We start from the raw sequence: 16,909 nt of genomic DNA on the forward strand, positions 1-16,909 counted from the left end.
GACCAATGGTGTCTGAATAAAAATTTAACGTGGATACCAGCATAGCAGGATTCCGACTCTTGAATGTAGGAGCGTGCTCCATTGCTTAAATTTGCTCACCTTTGGGTGAAATCTCGGCTGCCCCCGAGTATAGGAAGATTTAAAGATGAATATTTAACTCCTTATATACAATTGCATTGCTATCACACAAGAGGAACTGTTTCTGTTGGTTTCGGACCAAAATTAGAAAAGAAGGAGTAAAAAGAAAAAAGCGCAAGTGTGAACGGAGACCAATGGTGTCTGGATAAAAAAATCTTCAGAACCGGTTCTTATAGCAATTCTCTTATATGGGTCTGATTTTGGCTTATGTATAGAACACCTATTACCTAGATATCTCATCATGACATGTCATTGTGTTTAGAGGGGGATAAATTAATGGCAGTAATGTTATAAAAGTCTGTGTTGGTATCCTGGCCAGGAGACTTTTTTTTTTTTTTTTTTTAAATTATGTACATCTAGTTTGAAACAAATGTGTTTTCTCAAACCCTTTTCTTTTCCTATAAAAAATCTTTGTATTATGGATAAAAGAGGAAAGAGATATATTTATATATGAAAAATCTTTAAAATATATTTTTATATGGAATTTAATAAAAATTTATATAAAATTATTCTTATCCCAAAGAGTGCCTGGTATGTTTTGGAAAATATTTTTTGTTTTTTTCTTTTTGAATAATAACCGACATGTTAATTTGGATGGAAGGGTGCTGTCATGATGGACTCTTGGAAATACAATTACCGGTAGGTGTAATTCCTACTTTCCAGTACATCCGTCATGACAGCACCACAGGAGCAATACCAAATTATAATGCTCAAGGCGGCACTACAGATTGGAGGACTTTCCATCCAAAACTAAGATCTATATCGGACAGAACGTCCAATCTATAGTGTCTGCAAAAGGTATGATAGTTCGACCAAGTGGCAGATCTGGTCCATAGAGGCTTCTCTTGTCTCTGCCCAAGAGGAGGAGACCGCTCTTGTAGAATGAGCTTTTATTCCCACGGGAGCACAGAGTCCTTGGGAACTGTAGGCTTCTTGAATGGTAATCTTTACCTATTTTACTAGAGAGCTTTTTGAAGCTCTCTTTCCTTTATTTTTTCCGCCGTAAAAGGGCAAATACATTTTTATCTAGTCTCTAGGGGGATGTTACTTCCAAGTAATGGAGAACAGCAGGTCTAACGTCCAGGGAATTGTACCTTTGTTCCTGCTGATCTTTTGGATCTGGATAAAAGGCAAAATTATTTCCTGATCTCTGTGAAAAAAAGTCGCCACTTTAGGAATAAAGGATAGGTCTAGTTTTAGAACAATTTTGTCCTCCCGGATCTTTAACACCTTCCCGCACACGGGCGTGACTGTACGTCCAAATAGAAAAGTGCTTTCCCGCACACGGGCGTACAGTCACGCACGCCCTGGAGATAAAGCGAGCACAGGAGCTGTGCGTGCTTTTTCAGCGGCTGTCAGCTGTTATACACAGCTGACATGCCGCTGCGATGGCTGTTACTGCCGATCGCAGCCATTTAAAGTAGTGCAGTGCATCGTACCGGGGATCAGAAGACTAGATCTTCAAGTCCCCAGGTCAGTGTAAAAGAAAAAGTAAAAAATGTGAAAGAAAAATAAATAAATAATAAAAACAACACTTGCCCTGTTTCCCTGATCAACTCCTTTATTATTAGAAAAAAAATGAAAACATGAAAAAAACCTATACATAATAGGTATTAGTGCGTTCAGAACGGCCTGATCTATAAAAATGTCACATTATTTTTACCGCACGGTGAACACCGTAAAAAATTTTAATAAAAAACTGACCGCATTTTATTTTTTGGTCATCTTGTCTCAAAAAAAATGTAATAAAAAGTGATCAAAAAGTTGCAAGAAACGCAAAATGGTACCAATGTAAACTACAGTTCGTCATGCATAAAACAAGCCGTTCCTGCAGCGATATCAACTAAAAAATAAAAAAGTTATGGCTGTCAGAAAATGGCGACACTAAAACATGATTTTTTTTAGAAAAGAGTATTTTTATTGTGGGAACGTAGTGAAACGTAAAAAAAACGATATAAATTTGGTGTCGCTGTAATCGTATCGCCCCGCAGAATAAAGTTAACATGTTGTTTATACTGCACGGTGAACACTGTAAAAAAAAAAAAAACGTGCTAGAATTGCTGTTTTTTGGTTTCCTCATCTCCCAAAAAATTGAATAAATAGTAATAAAAAAATAAATAAAATCGCATGTACCCCAAAATGGAACCAATAAAAATTACAGCTCGTTCCACAAAAAACGCGCTCTCACACAGCTCAGTCAACGGAGAAATAACACGTTATGACTCTCAAAACGCAATGATGCTAAATGACGGCCCAGACTCATTTTTTAGGTCCAGTAGAATCACTAAATACCCCACATCGTCATTTGCTGGACCCCACAGGTGGACCCCGTAGACGCAGCGGAGATGAGGAAACTTTAGGGCCTTGTGCTGCTTATAGGGCTAGTGAAGAAGTCAAAGATTAGACAATACTGGAGCGCAGATATTTAGTATAATACCCAATAAACCCGGCCTGTGTATAAAGGATTGGTTCAAAGCGTACCACACCAATCCATGGATTATTCATTCACCCCATTATTACATCATCCTATTATGCCCTGATATACTCCGCCCAGCTTACATATGCCCTGATGCACTCTGCCCAGCTTACATATACCCTGATGTACTCCGCCCAAGTTTACATATGTCCTGATGTACTCCACCCAGCTTACGTATACCCTGATGTACTCCGCCCAAGTTTACATATGTCCTGATGTACTCCGCCCAGCTCATATATGCCCCCACATTATAAGATGAAATACCAGTAAAACACCAAGCAATATCTGCGCTTCAAAAGTGGTGGTCCAACTGAGCCTGGCAGTGTGCCCAAACCGCAATTTATGACCACATATGGGGTATTACTGTATTCTGGAGAACCCGCTTAACAATTTATGGGGTGTGTGTGTCTACGGTGGTACAAGCTGGGCACAACACATTGGGCACTGAAATTGCATATCTGTGGAAAACAGCAATTTTCAATCTGCAACATCTATTGTTTACTCATTTTTGCAAAACACTTGTGCGGTCAAAATACTCACTACACCCCTAGATCAATTCTTTAAGGGATCTAGTTTCCAAAATGGGGTAATTTTTCGGGGGGTACCACTGTACTGGTACTATAGCTCTATGCAACATGGTGTCAAAAAACGAATCTTGTAAAATCTCCACTCCAAATACTAAATGGCGCTCCTTCCCTTCAGAGCCTTGCTGTGTGTCCAAATAACAGTTTATGACCACATGTGGGGTATGTCCGTACTCCGGAGAAGTTGCTTTACAAATTTTGGGGTGCTTTTTCTCTTTTATTTGTTGAGAAAATGAAAAATTTTGAACTAATGCTACGTGTTATTGGAAAATAATGTAATTTTTCATTTTCACTGCCCATTTGTAATAAAATCTATGAGACACCTGTGGGGTCAAAATGCTCACTACCCCCCTAGATGAATTCCTCAATGGGTGTAGTTTGCCAAATGGAGTCACTTTTGGGTAGTTTCCACTGTACTGCTACCTAAGGGGCTTTGCAAAAGCGACATGGCGCAGAAAAACCAATCCGGCAAAATCTGCTCTCCAAAAGCCAAATGGCGCTCCTTCCCTTCTGAGCCCTGATGTGTATTCATGCAGTACTTTATTACCACATATGGGGTATTTCCGTACTCTGGAGAAGTTGCTTTACAAATGTTACGGTGATTTTTCTCCTTTATTTGAATAGAAAATGAAACATTTTTACCTAAAGCTACGTCTTAGTGGAAAAAAATGAAATTTTTCATGTTTACTGCCCAATTCTAATGAAATCTATGAAACACCTGGGGGTCAAAATGCTCACTACACCCCTAGTTGAATTCCTCAAGGGGTGTAGTTTCCTAAATGGAGTCACTTTTGGGGGGTTTCCACTGTACTGGTACCTTAGGAGCTTTACAAATGCGACATGGTGCCGAGAAATCAAACCAGCAAAATCTGTACTTCAAAAGCTAAATGGCGTGCCTTCCCTTCTGAGTCCTGCCGCTTCCCCAAACAGCTGTTTATGACCACATGTTGGGTATTTCTGTACTCTGGAGAAGTTGCTTTACAAATTTTGGGGTGCTTTTTATCATTTATTTGTTGTAAAAATTAAAAATTTTGAGGTAAAGCTACATGGTATTGGAAAATAATGTAATTTTTCATTTTCACTGCCCAATTCTAATGAAATCTATGAAACACCTGTAGGGTCAAAATGCTCACTACACCCCTAGATGAATTCCTCAAGGCGTGTAGTTTCCAAAATGGGGTATTTTTTGGGGTGTTTCCTTTCCTTTCGGCACCACAAGACCTGTTCTAACCTGACATGGTGCCTGAAATATAATCTAAGAAAAGGAAGGCCCTAAAATCCTCTAGGTGCTCCTTTGCTTCTGAGGCCGGTATTTCAGTCCAGTAGAGCACTAGGGCCACATGTGGAATATTTCTAAAAACTGCAGAATCAGGGCAATAAATATTCAGTTGTGCTTCTCCGGTAAAAACCTTCAGTATTACAGGAAAAATGGATTAAAATGGAATTTCTGCAAAAAAAAATGAAATTTGTAAATTTCCCCGCTACTTTGCTTTAATTCCTGTGAAACGCCTAAAGGGTTAAAAAAAACTTTCTGAATGCTGTTTTGAATACTTTGAGGGGTGCAGTTTTTAAAGTGGGGTGATTTGGGGGGGTTTCTAATATATAAGGCCCTCAAAGCCACTTGACAACTGAACTGTTCCCTAAAAAAATGGGTTTTTGAAATTTTCTTGAAAATGTGAGAAATTGCTGCTAACTTATAAGCCTTGTAACGTCCTAGAAAAATAAAATCATGTTCAAAAAATGATGCCAATCTAAAGTAGACATGTGGGAAATGTTAGCTAGTGACTATTTTGTGTGCTATAACTATCTGTCTTACAAGCAGATACATTTGAATTTCGAAAATGCTAATTTTTTGCAAATTTTCACTAAATTTTGGTGTTTTTCACACAAAAATATTGAATATATCGACCAAATTTTTTCACTAAACATAAAGTACAATATGTCACGAGAAAACAATCTCAGAATCGCTTGGATAGGTAAAAGCATTCCCGAGTTCTTACCACATAAAGTAACACACGTCAGATTTAAAAAATGAGGCTCTGTCATTTGGTCCAAAAGTGGCTCAGTCCTGAAGGGGTTAAGAGCAAGGTCTGAATTATAAATCAGCAATGCTGATGTCACTAATCAGCCACAGGTACACAAATTTGGAGTATGCCTCACTAATATGAAATGTTAGTGGTACCAATAGAAACTACAATTCGCCACGCATAAAACAAGCCCTCCCACAGCGATATCAACGAAAAAATAAAAAAGTTACGGCTCTCAGAAAATGGCGACACTAAAACATGATTTTTTTTTAGAAAAGAGTATTATTATTGTGGGAACGTAGTGAAATGTAAAAAAACAATATAAATTTGGTGTCGCTGTAATCGTATCGCCCCGCAGAATAAAGTTAGCATGTTGTTTATACTGCACGGTGAACACTGTAAAAAACAAAACAAAAATAAACGTACTGGAATGGCTGTTTTTTGGTTCCCTCATCTCCCAAAAAATGGAATAAATAGTGATAAAAAAAAATTGCATGTACCCCAAAATGGAACCAATAAAAATTACAGCTCGTTCCACAAAAAACGCGCCCTCACACAGCTCCGTCAACGGAAAAATAACGAGTTATGACTCTCAAAACGCAATGATGCAAAATGATTCTAAATGACGGCCCAGACTCATTTTACGGTCCAGTAGAATTTCACTAAATATCCCACATCGTCATTTGCTGGACCCCACAGTTGGACCCCGTAGATGCAGCGGAGATGAGCAAACTTTAGGGCCTTGTGCGGCTTATAGGGCTAGTGAAGAAGTCAAATATAAGGCAACACTCGAGCGCAGATATTTTGTATAATACCCAATAAACCCGGCCTGTGTATAAAGGATTGGTTCAAAGCGACCACACCAATCCATGGATTATTCATTCTCCCCATTATTACATCATCCTATTATGACCTAATGCACTCCGCCCAGCTTACATATACCCTGATGTACTCCGCCCAGCTTACATATACCCTGATGTACTCCGCCCAACTTACATATACCCTGATGTACCCGCACATATTACATATATCCTGATGTACTCCGCACAGCTTACATATAGCCTGATGTACCCGCACATATTAGGGTATGTGCACACACACTAATTACGTCCGTAATTGACGGACGTATTTCGGCCGCAAGTACCGGACCGAACGCAGTGCAGGGAGCCGGGCTCCTAGCATCATACTTATGTACGATGCTAGGAGTCCCTGCCTCGCTGCAGGACAACTTTCCCGTACTGAAAACATGATTACAGTACGGGACAGTTGTCCTGCAGCGAGGCAGGGACTCCTAGCATCGTACATAAGTATGATGCTAGGAGCCCGGCTCCCTGCACTGCGTTCGGTCCGGTACTTGCGGCCGAAATACGTCCGTCAATTACGGACGTAATTAGTGTGTGTGAACATACCCTTACATATACCCTGATGTACTCCGCCCAGCTTACATATACCCTGATGTACTCCGCACAGCTTACATATAGCCTGATGTACCCGCACATATTACATATACCCTGATGTACTGCTCACAGCTTACATATAGCCTGATGTACCCGCGCATATTACATATACCCTGATGTACTCCGCCCAGCTTACATATATACCCTTGATGTACTCCGCCCAGCTCAGATATGCCCCCACATTATAAGCTGAAATACCACTTATACACCAAGCAATATCTGCGCTTCAAAAGCCAAATGGTGGTCCAACTGAGCCTGGCAGTGAGCCCAAACGGCAATTTATGACCACATATGGGGTATTCTGGAGAACCCGCTTAACAATTTATGGTATGTGTGTCTACGGTGGTACAAGCTGGACACAACACATTGGGCACTGAAATGGCATATTTGTTGAAAACAGCCATTTTCAATCTGCAATATATATTGTTTACTCATTTTTGCAGAACACTTGTGCGGTCAAAATGTTCACTACACCACTAGATCAATTCTTTGAGGGATCTAGTTTCCAAAATGGGGTAATTTTTCGGCGGGTACCACTGTACTGATACTATAGCTCAATGCAACATGGTGTCAAAAAGCGAATCTTATAAAATCTCCACTCCAAATACTAAATGGCGCTCCTTCCCTTTAGACCCTTGCTGTGTGTCCAAATAGCAGTTTATGACCACATGTGGGGTATTTCCCTACTCTGGAGAGAATGCTTTACAAATGTTACGGTGCTTTTTTTCCTTTATTTGTTGAGAAAATGAAAAATGTTTAACTAATGCTACAACTATAATGTAATTTTTCATTTTCACTGCCCATTTGTAATAAAATCTATGAGACACCTGTGGGGTCAAAATGCTCACTACCCCCCTAGATGAATTCCTCAATGGGTGTAGTTTGCCAAATGGAGTCACTTTTGGGTAGTTTCCACTGTACTGGTACCCAAGGAATTTGCAAAAGCGACATGGTGCAGAAAAACCAATCCAGCTCGCCAAATGGCGCTCCTTCCCTTCTGAGTCCTGATGTGTATTCATACAGTGGTTTATTACCACATATGGGGTATTTCCATACTCTGGAGAAGTTGCTTTGCAAATGTTACGGTGATTTTTCTCCTTTATTTGAGGAGAAAATGAAATATTTTGACCTAAAGCTACACCTTATTGGAAAATAATGTAATTTCTCATTTTCACTGCTCAATTCTAATGAAATACCTGTGTGGTCAAAATAATCGCTACACCCCTAGATTAATTCCTCTAGGGGTGTAGTTTCCCAAATGGGGTCACTTTTGGGGGGTTTCCTTTGTTTTTGCACCAAAAGACCTCTTCTAACGTGACATGGTGCCTGAAATATAATTTAAGAAAAGGAAGGCCGAAAAATCCTCTAGGTGCTCCTTTGCTTCTGGGGCTTTTGTTTCAGGCCCGTAGCGCACTAGGGCCACATGTGGGATATTTCTAAAAACTTCAAAATCAGGACAATAAATATTGAGTTGTGTTTCTCTTGTAAAAACCTTCAGTATTACAGGAAAAAATTGATTAAAAAGGAATTTCTGCAAAAAAAAATGAAATTTGCAAATTTCCCTTCCACTTTGCTTTAAAGGGAATGTGTTGCCAGCAAAACATGTTTTGTTTTTTTTTTAGTTAAACAATTAGTGTATAGGTGATTAAACATTGTTCTAATTTTTTTTTTTTTTCACGAGTCAGGAAATATTATAAATTGGATTCAATTGGATTCTAATTTATAATATTTCCCATTGCTGGTCACTAGATGGAGCCATTCCCAAAATTGCAGCATTGCATGTGGTAAAGCAACCACATTGCTTTATGCTGCAAAATTGGGTAAAAAGCCCTCGCTCTAGTGAGCTCTCAGCATCCCCCCCTCCTTTATCCTGGCTAGTGCCGGGAGAAACGAGGGGTTTGAACGGTCTAACCTCCTACACTGTGTGTCGCCATTTTTTGAGCTAACACACAGTGTAGAAGGTTTACATACAGTAGTAAACACACACTGAAACACAAACATACATAGAAATCCCTTACCTGCTCCAGTCGCCGCCGCTCCCTCCGATCCATCCGCTCCGTCTGCTGCTCCATGTGCACAAGTCCGGAAGCCGCGACCGGAAGTAGTAATCTTACTGTCCGGCCGCGACTTCCGGTCCACAGGAAAATGGCGCCGGACGGCGCGCATTTCAAATTGAACTGTGTGGGAGCGGCGCATGCGCCGTTCCCACACAGCGGCGTACATGTTAGTGGATGGAACGGGCCCCGTTCGCATTCCCTATGGGACTGGAGCTGCCGTATTCCATGTCGGTATGTGTCGTTAATCGACACATACAGAAATGGAAAAAAAAAATGGCAGCCCCCATAGGGAAGAAAAAGTGTAAAAATAAGAAAAAGTAACACACAAACACACAAATTAATCCAAACGTTTTTAATAAAGCACTAACATCTTTAACATATTAAAAAAAAATTTGTGGTGACACTGTTCCTTTAATTCCTGTGACACGCATAAAGGGTTAAGAAACGTTTTAAATGCTGTTTTGAATACTTTAAGGGGTGCAGTTTTTAAAATGGGATGATTTGTGGGGGTTACTAATACATAAGGCCCTCAAAGCCACTTCAGAACTGAACTGGTCCTTGACAAAATAGCCTTTTGAACTTTTCTTGAAAATGTGAGAAATTGCTGCTAAAATTATAAGCCTTGTAACGTCCTAGAAAAATAAAAGAATGTTCAAAAAATGATGCAAACATAAAGTAGACATATGGGAAATGTTAACTAGTGACTATTTTGTGTGGTATTACTATCTGTCTTACAAGCAGATACATTTGAATTTAGAAAAATGCTAATTTTTGCAAATTCTCAAAATTTTGGTGTTTTTCACAAATATTTATGGACCAAAATTTTTCACTAACAAAGTACAATATGTCACTAGAAAACATTCTCAGAATCGCTCGGATAGGTAAAAGAATTCTGGAGTTATTACCACATAAAGTAACATGTCAGATTTAAAAAATGAGGCTGTGTCATAAGGTCTAAAAGTGGCTGGGTCCTTAAGGGGTTTTCCCACGAGAGACATTTATGACACATCCGCGGGATTTGCAGGGCCGGCCTTAGGATAGATGGTGCCCCATGCGAAATGATCTTTCGGTGCCCCACCCCATCATTAAAAAAAAAATTATAATACCCCTTTAGTGCCCCCATACAGTATAATAATATTTCATAATATAATATATTACAACCCTTTAAAGGGAACCTTTCACCTCCCCATACATGTGCAGCATGTAATGGGGAGGGCTGAACAAACCCTGGGGCACTTAAAAAAACATTTCTACCTCCCTCCGTTATTTAGATATCGGTGCCGATATATTTGGCGCCCGATATTTAAATAACCCCCTGAACGGTCAACGGGGCGTGTACTGGCAAGGGGGCATGTAACATCGCTGTGACACTGTCCAATCAGATATGGGCAGTGCTATAGCGCGCACGCTCTCTCTTCAGCTTTCAAGATTAGTCTTCTGCCGAACTTGCAGAGGGGGCGTGTCACTGCTACGGACAGTGTAAGGGTATGTTCACACGGCAGCGTCCGTTACGGCTGAAATTACGGTGCTGTTTTCAGGAGAAAACAGCACCGTAATTTCAGCCATAATGGCATGTGCAGGCGTCTTTCGCTGCGTCCATTACGGACCTAATTGGAGCTGTTTTTCCATGGAGTCCATGGAAAACGGCTCCATTTACGTCTGAAGAAGTGACAGGCACTTCTTTGACGTGGGCGTCTTTTTTACGCGCTGCCTTTGGACAGCGGCGCGTAAAAAAAATTACCGTCGGCACAGAACATCGTAAGACCCATTCAAATAAATGGGCAGATGTTTGCCGACGCTTTTGAGCCGCATTTTCAGACGTAATTCGGGGCTAAAACGCCCGAATGACGAAAAAAGCTCCAAAAACGGCCGTGAAAATCGCGAGTGGCACAAAAAACTTCTGAAAATCAGGAGCTGTTTTCTCTTGAAAACAGCTCTGTATTTTGAGACTTTTTGACTCTGCGTGTGAACATACCCTTAGGCTGGGTTCACACGGCCTATTTATAGACGTAAACGAGGCGTATTATGCCTCGTTTTACGTCTGAAAATAAGGCTACAATACGTCGGCAAACATCTGCCCATTCATTTGAATGGGTTTGCCGACGTACTGTGCCGACGACCTGTCATTTACGCGTCGTCGTTTGACAGCTGTCACAGCGTGATCTCGCGAGGACACGCTGTGTGTCTGTGCACTGCCAGAAGCTGGGTGGTAACGAAGAGAAGGGGATGATGCGGATTCGTCAGCATCATACACTTCAATTCACAACGCCCAGCTAGTAAAACAAGTAAACACACATAGATGTACACACACACAATACACGCCAAGTTGGAAATAAGATTAAAAACGCCCAGTTGTGCATAAGAAAGGCTCATTTGCATAAATATAAAAATGCTCATAACTTAGCCAAAAATGCTCGTTTTTGAAAAAGAGAAACGTTACTGTAATCTACATTGAAGCGCCGATCAGCTGCAATAGGAGATAGGGATTATAAAATCTGGTGACAGAGCCTCTTTAAGTAAGGTTCTATGATGGAAAGAGATTGCATTTCTCCAATCCTTCTTGCTGATGTAATGGCAACTAAAAAAAAAGTTTTTAAAGTTAAAGCTCCTATGGATATAAAGTTGATGGGCTCAAAGTGAGAATCACAAAGAGCCGCCAAGACTATATTTAGGTCCTAAGAAGATACTGATCTTTTAAGGGATGTTTTTAATTTAGAAACGGCCTGTGTAAATCTTTTATCTCCCTATGTTCAGCTAGGGGGTGTTGAAAAAATTACTTAGATCCGAAATTTGTACCTTTAGGGTACTAGGACGAAGTCCCTTTTTGAACCCCGCTTGAAGAAAATCTAGGACTTTTGCTATGTTAGGTGAAAAGGGGTCTTGATCTGGATCTCCATGCCAGGAACAGAATTTCTTCCAGATTTTCGAAGTTACCTCCTTATGGCTTAAAAGAATGGTTGAAATTACCTCTCCTGAAAGCCCATGGTTTTCTGCCTTATAGGATCAATGTTGATCGATTCAGTATCCACTTCTTGATAAAAAGGTCCCGGGGAGAGAAGGTCCCTTTTTACCGGGAATATGACCGGGTCTTCCTATACCAACCGACTCAGGATTGGCATTGGAACACCCGACTCCACTTTGCTTTAATTCCTGTGAAACGCCTAAAGGGTTAAAAAATATTATAAATGCTGTTTTGAATATTTTGAGGGGTGCAGTTTTTAAAATGGGTGATTTATAGGGGTTTTCTAATATATAAGGCTCTCAAAGCCACTTCAGAACGGAACTGGGAAAAAAAAGGCTTTTGGAATTTTCTTGAAAATATGAGAAATTGCTGCTAAATATCTAAGCCTTGTAACGTCCTAGAAAAATAAAAAGACGTTCAAAAAACGATGCAAACATAAAAGTAGACATATGGGAAATGTGAACTTGTAATTATTTAGTGTGGTATTACTATCTTTCTTACGAGCAAATACATTTAAATATATAAAAATGCTAATTTTTGCTAATTCTCTCTCAATTGTGGTGCTTTTCACAAATAAACACTGACCAAATTTTACCACTAGCTTAAAGTACATGAAAAACTCAGACTCGCTTGGATAAATAAAAGCATTCCAAAGTTATCACATGAAGTGACACGTCAGATTTGAAAAAAATAGCCTGGTCCATTAGGCGAAAGCAGGCTGTGTCCATAAGGGGTTAAAGGAAAGGTGTCATGATTTTTTTTATTAATTTGTGTTTTTAGTTAATAAAATATTATATGTACTTTATTTAACACATTGTGGTTTTTTTATTAACACTTTCTTACTGTACTGGGGCTGCCATGTTTTATTTCATCTGTGTATGTCTCTTAACGACACATATAGAAGAAATTACGGCAGCACAGTACATAGGACACAATGAACGGGAGCTGTTCCTTATATCCTGTGCTACTGCCATCTCGCTCTGTACTGTGCAAGCGCAGTTCAGAGCAATCCGACATAGAAGCTGATTTGTAGGGGGAAAGCCGGCGCCATTTTAAAGAGCGGCCGCACTGCAGGTAAGGTTTGTGTCTGTCTGTCTCACGCCCCCACCCTTGCGCACACGTGTGTGTGTGTGTATATATATATATATATATATATATATATATATATATATAGCAGAGCCGTGTATCGTGCGCAGCAGGTCGGTATCCTATTTTTGTGCAGTGGAGTATGCACGGGCGCCGCTGATCCCTCATAGCTGCTTATCAGCGGTTTTGAAGAATCATCAATTGTTTGTGTGGGCTTATGTGTGGGGGGAGGTGCATGCAGGGTGCTTGTCTGATGGTTTGCATGTGGGGACCTCTAGTATTGTGGGGAGAAGACAGAAGTCGCTGTAGGTGAGTATAAGTATTTATATTTTTCATATTACTAACTTTATTTTTTGGGTTTAGCAGGTTCCGCTGGACCTATTGAACTTTTTTAATAAAATGGTTAATGAGGGTTGAGTGGGGGAGTTTTTATTTCAATAGAAATATTTTCTTATTTCTGTGGGGTTTTTTTTATTACTTTATTAGCGCCTTAGTAATGGCAGTTAGTAGCTTAGTGTTAGCCGGTAAAAAGCTAACCCTAACACGCCCCCCCTCATTATTATTACCCTGGTACCCACCACCACCAGGAGTAATGGGAAGAGACGGGTACGATCCAGTACCCAACCATCTGTTGTGATGGCCTCAGGCTGGTATTATGAGGCTGGGAAGAGCCAAAAACTGAATTTTCCCACCCTGGTAATGCTAGCCTGCTGCTGTGTTGTATCTGGCTGGTTATGAAAATATGGGGGACCCTGCGTAATTTTTAAGAAAAAAAAAAAATATTTCATGGGGTACCCTCCATTTTTTTTTATAACCAGCCAGATACAACACAGCAGCAGCAGCCTAGCATTACAAGGGTGGGTAAAATTCACGTTTTTTGTCTCTTCCCAGCCTGAGGCCGCCCACAGTGCTCAACCTTAACAACAGATGGTCGTGTACTGGATTGTACCGTGCTCCTCCAGATACCACTGGCGGCGGTGGGTACTGGGGTAATAATAGGGGTTAGTATTAGCCTTTTTACTGGCTGACACTAAGCCCTGCCTTAGTATTAGACTGTGTCAAACAGACAACAGCCATTACTAAGGTGGTAAAGTATTAAAAAACACAGACATTAGAAAATATTTTTATTGAGATTAAAAACTCCCCCACACAATCCTCGCTAACCATTTTAAACAAAAACCGTAGATCGCAATAGTCCACCGAATCTACAACGTAGTCCAATAGGTCCAGTGGAACCTGCAAAAGAAATTGTTAGGCTTCAAGCACACTTCAGTGAAATGCTTCAGTGTGCTATCCGTTTTTGTTTTTTTGTTTTTTACAGATAGCGCACTGACCCATTCATTTCTATGGGGCCATGCAAAATTCCTTTTTCCAAGTTTTTGGGCGTGTAGTTAGGACTCTGGGAACATTTTGCGCATTTTATGCACCAAGGAATTGATGCAACGCTTTTTTACGCAACACGTTTTTAAAAAAACGCTTGCGTAAAAAACTATCAGCTTGCTTTCCCATTGATATAAATGGGAAGCTTAATCAAGCGTTTGACGCTTTTTTCATTTGTTTTTTTACGCATTTTGTAAGTGCTTTTTGGCAAAATTAGGACTCCCATTGACTATGGGAACATTTGGGACGTTTTACATGCAAAGGAATTGACTCTACACTTTCACACAACGCGTATAAAAAAAAATGCGTTGTATGTACTAACAGCACACTTGACCAATTATGTAAATGAAAAGCGTAATGAAGCGATTTTTGATACGGTTTTTGTCACGTAAAATGCGCCAAAAAACCACGTCAAATACACACCGTGTGAACCTGCAAATTGAAAAGTCATTCACTTCACATTCATCATTCTTAGCCTTTTAGGGTGTCCTATAGATTCTACCAGCTGCATTGTAAAAGCTCTGCCAAAATGGGAGCCACACAATGCTTAGCAATTTGAAGACACCTCTTCCTGTCTTATAGCCAAAAATATGGAGGGGGGGGGGGTGAGATTCCCTCCCACATTTACAGCAGCTGTGAGTCAGGTTGTTTTCCCTTATTCACCTTGCTGTAATTCTGGGAAGTGCTCCCTCTGGTGGCCAACATAGGAAAACATGTCAAATTATTATTTAATTTGTAATACTTCCCACCACGTGGAAGAAAAAAAAAAACAGCAAAAAACAAAGAATGTAATAAAAAAGAAGTAACTTAGTTAAAAAAAAAAAAATCAATTTGTAACACATTCCCTTTAAAGACACCAGCACTGCAAGGCAATAGTGCTAACCACTGAGCCACCACGCTAGCCACTGTACACTAGAATGTGGACAGACTGACTGCAGCATTTACACTATACTGTTAATTGACCAAAGCCTTTACAGAAAACAATGTGTTGCATGTTCTGGCTACCTCCAGCTACCACTAGAGGGGGTGTAAGAGTTTACTATATACATTAAACCCCCATAATGACACCTTTGCAGAAAGGTTCCCTCTAAAGTGCAAGCATGGGAACTATCAGTAGCTTTATGCTGCCCTATGACCGACACACTGATTTCAGTGGTCTGTCACTATCGGATAATTTAGTAATTTTAGAGAACTTCCATTTAGAACGTTGCAGCGCTCAGATTGCACTGGAAGGATTCAGACGTATTCATGAGCGGACGCTCCCCCGTCAATGATTGACAGCTCTCCCCCTATTACTGTGCGTAAGGGGAAAGCAATCAATCAACGGCAACTAGGCAGGGGGGACCGGCAGCTCATGATTATACCTTGAGCGCTGCAATGTTCTAAACGTAAATTCTCTATCTAAATCACTAAACTAATTACATATATATATATCTATCAGACCGCTGAAATCAGGGCGTCTTACTACTTTATGCTGCATTTAGAGGGGGCAGCAAAAAGTCACTGACAAGTTACCTTTAAAATTTGTCTATGCAGCAAGACTGGCTAACAACAAAAATAACGATAATGCATTTCTGAATACATGAACGTCCTACTCTCCTTAAACAAGAGACAGGTTTTTGGTCTTTTTGTCAATCTCTCGTTCCTAGGCCAGGCTTTCACCTTGATGTTGGTATATGTTTGGTGCCGCAGAAATCCTTTTGTTCAAATCAATATTCTTGGAATTCTGACAGTTCAAGCCCCTTACCTGCCCTGGGTGCTTATGGCTCTCTCTACTAGTGGGCGATTCCATCCTTGTTGATGCCCTAGGTAAGATACATGGCTTGCAGGTCCACTGTAAACCAATTCATTCTATCCTCAAGCATCATACGTTCGCTCCATTTTAGACCACCTGTAATGTATTTCTTCTTTTTCAGGCATTGCAACTGGGCACATTTACTTCTTTCTTGAGGACGTTTTCCCAAACCAACCAGGAGGAAAAAAAGCTCTTAGTTACTCCAGCAATTTTGTGAGTATGATAAACCCAGATGAAGACGTGTCCTCACTCTAACCATTAGTTGATCTATTATGCTGGCTGGATTTCAGGTAATAGGCAGATGTTGGCATAGGAGACATTATTTGCAGAGACTGAACATTTTGTACTAGATAATCCGCTGTATAAAAACAAACCATGGCATGGAAACAAGGATGCGTTCAATGAGTGCACTTTCAAAAACCAATGTAATAAATAGTGGCCCTGGGATTCTGGAAGAAAGCATGCCCACTACATTCTGAGTGTATGAATGCAACTTCTTACAACCAGCAATACTATTCAATGTCATGAGATGAGCAGCTTTGTATGTCTTCTACAGGAAACAAATATTTGATGATCCTCCCTCGGACCCCAGCTACAACCATTTACCAGAAGATATTGTAAACCAATGGTACAATGACCAACCACCTCAAGATGACTGAAGTGTCATGAACCCAAATGTCCCGGACATCTTGAAGTAAATGATCTTTTCTAAGCTATGAGCCATGCAGAAATGAGTTATATGGGACAAGAAAGGTCGGCCATTACCTTTTTCTGTAATTACCTTTGCCAGGATTATATTTTAACGGTAGACAAAATACGCCATATTCTTACCGTGCATTGATCCTTTGACAGACATGTAATAATTGGATGAAGCACAGATTAGATCTATAATTAAACATGACTTTAACCAGAACAGACTTAACCTGTTGGAACATAAAAGTAAAATA

The 16,909-nt window shown here is 40.2% G+C and overlaps 1 pseudogene; it reads left to right on the forward strand.

The window, feature by feature from the left end:
- LOC142743419 (derlin-2-like) overlaps positions 1 to 16,874 on the forward strand; it is a 38,307-nt pseudogene extending 21,433 nt beyond the window's left edge.
- Positions 16,875 to 16,909: the final 35 nt, after the last annotated feature.

This window comes from Rhinoderma darwinii, chromosome 1, assembly GCF_050947455.1.
Source record: "Rhinoderma darwinii isolate aRhiDar2 chromosome 1, aRhiDar2.hap1, whole genome shotgun sequence".
Lineage (NCBI taxonomy): Eukaryota > Metazoa > Chordata > Amphibia > Anura > Rhinodermatidae > Rhinoderma > Rhinoderma darwinii.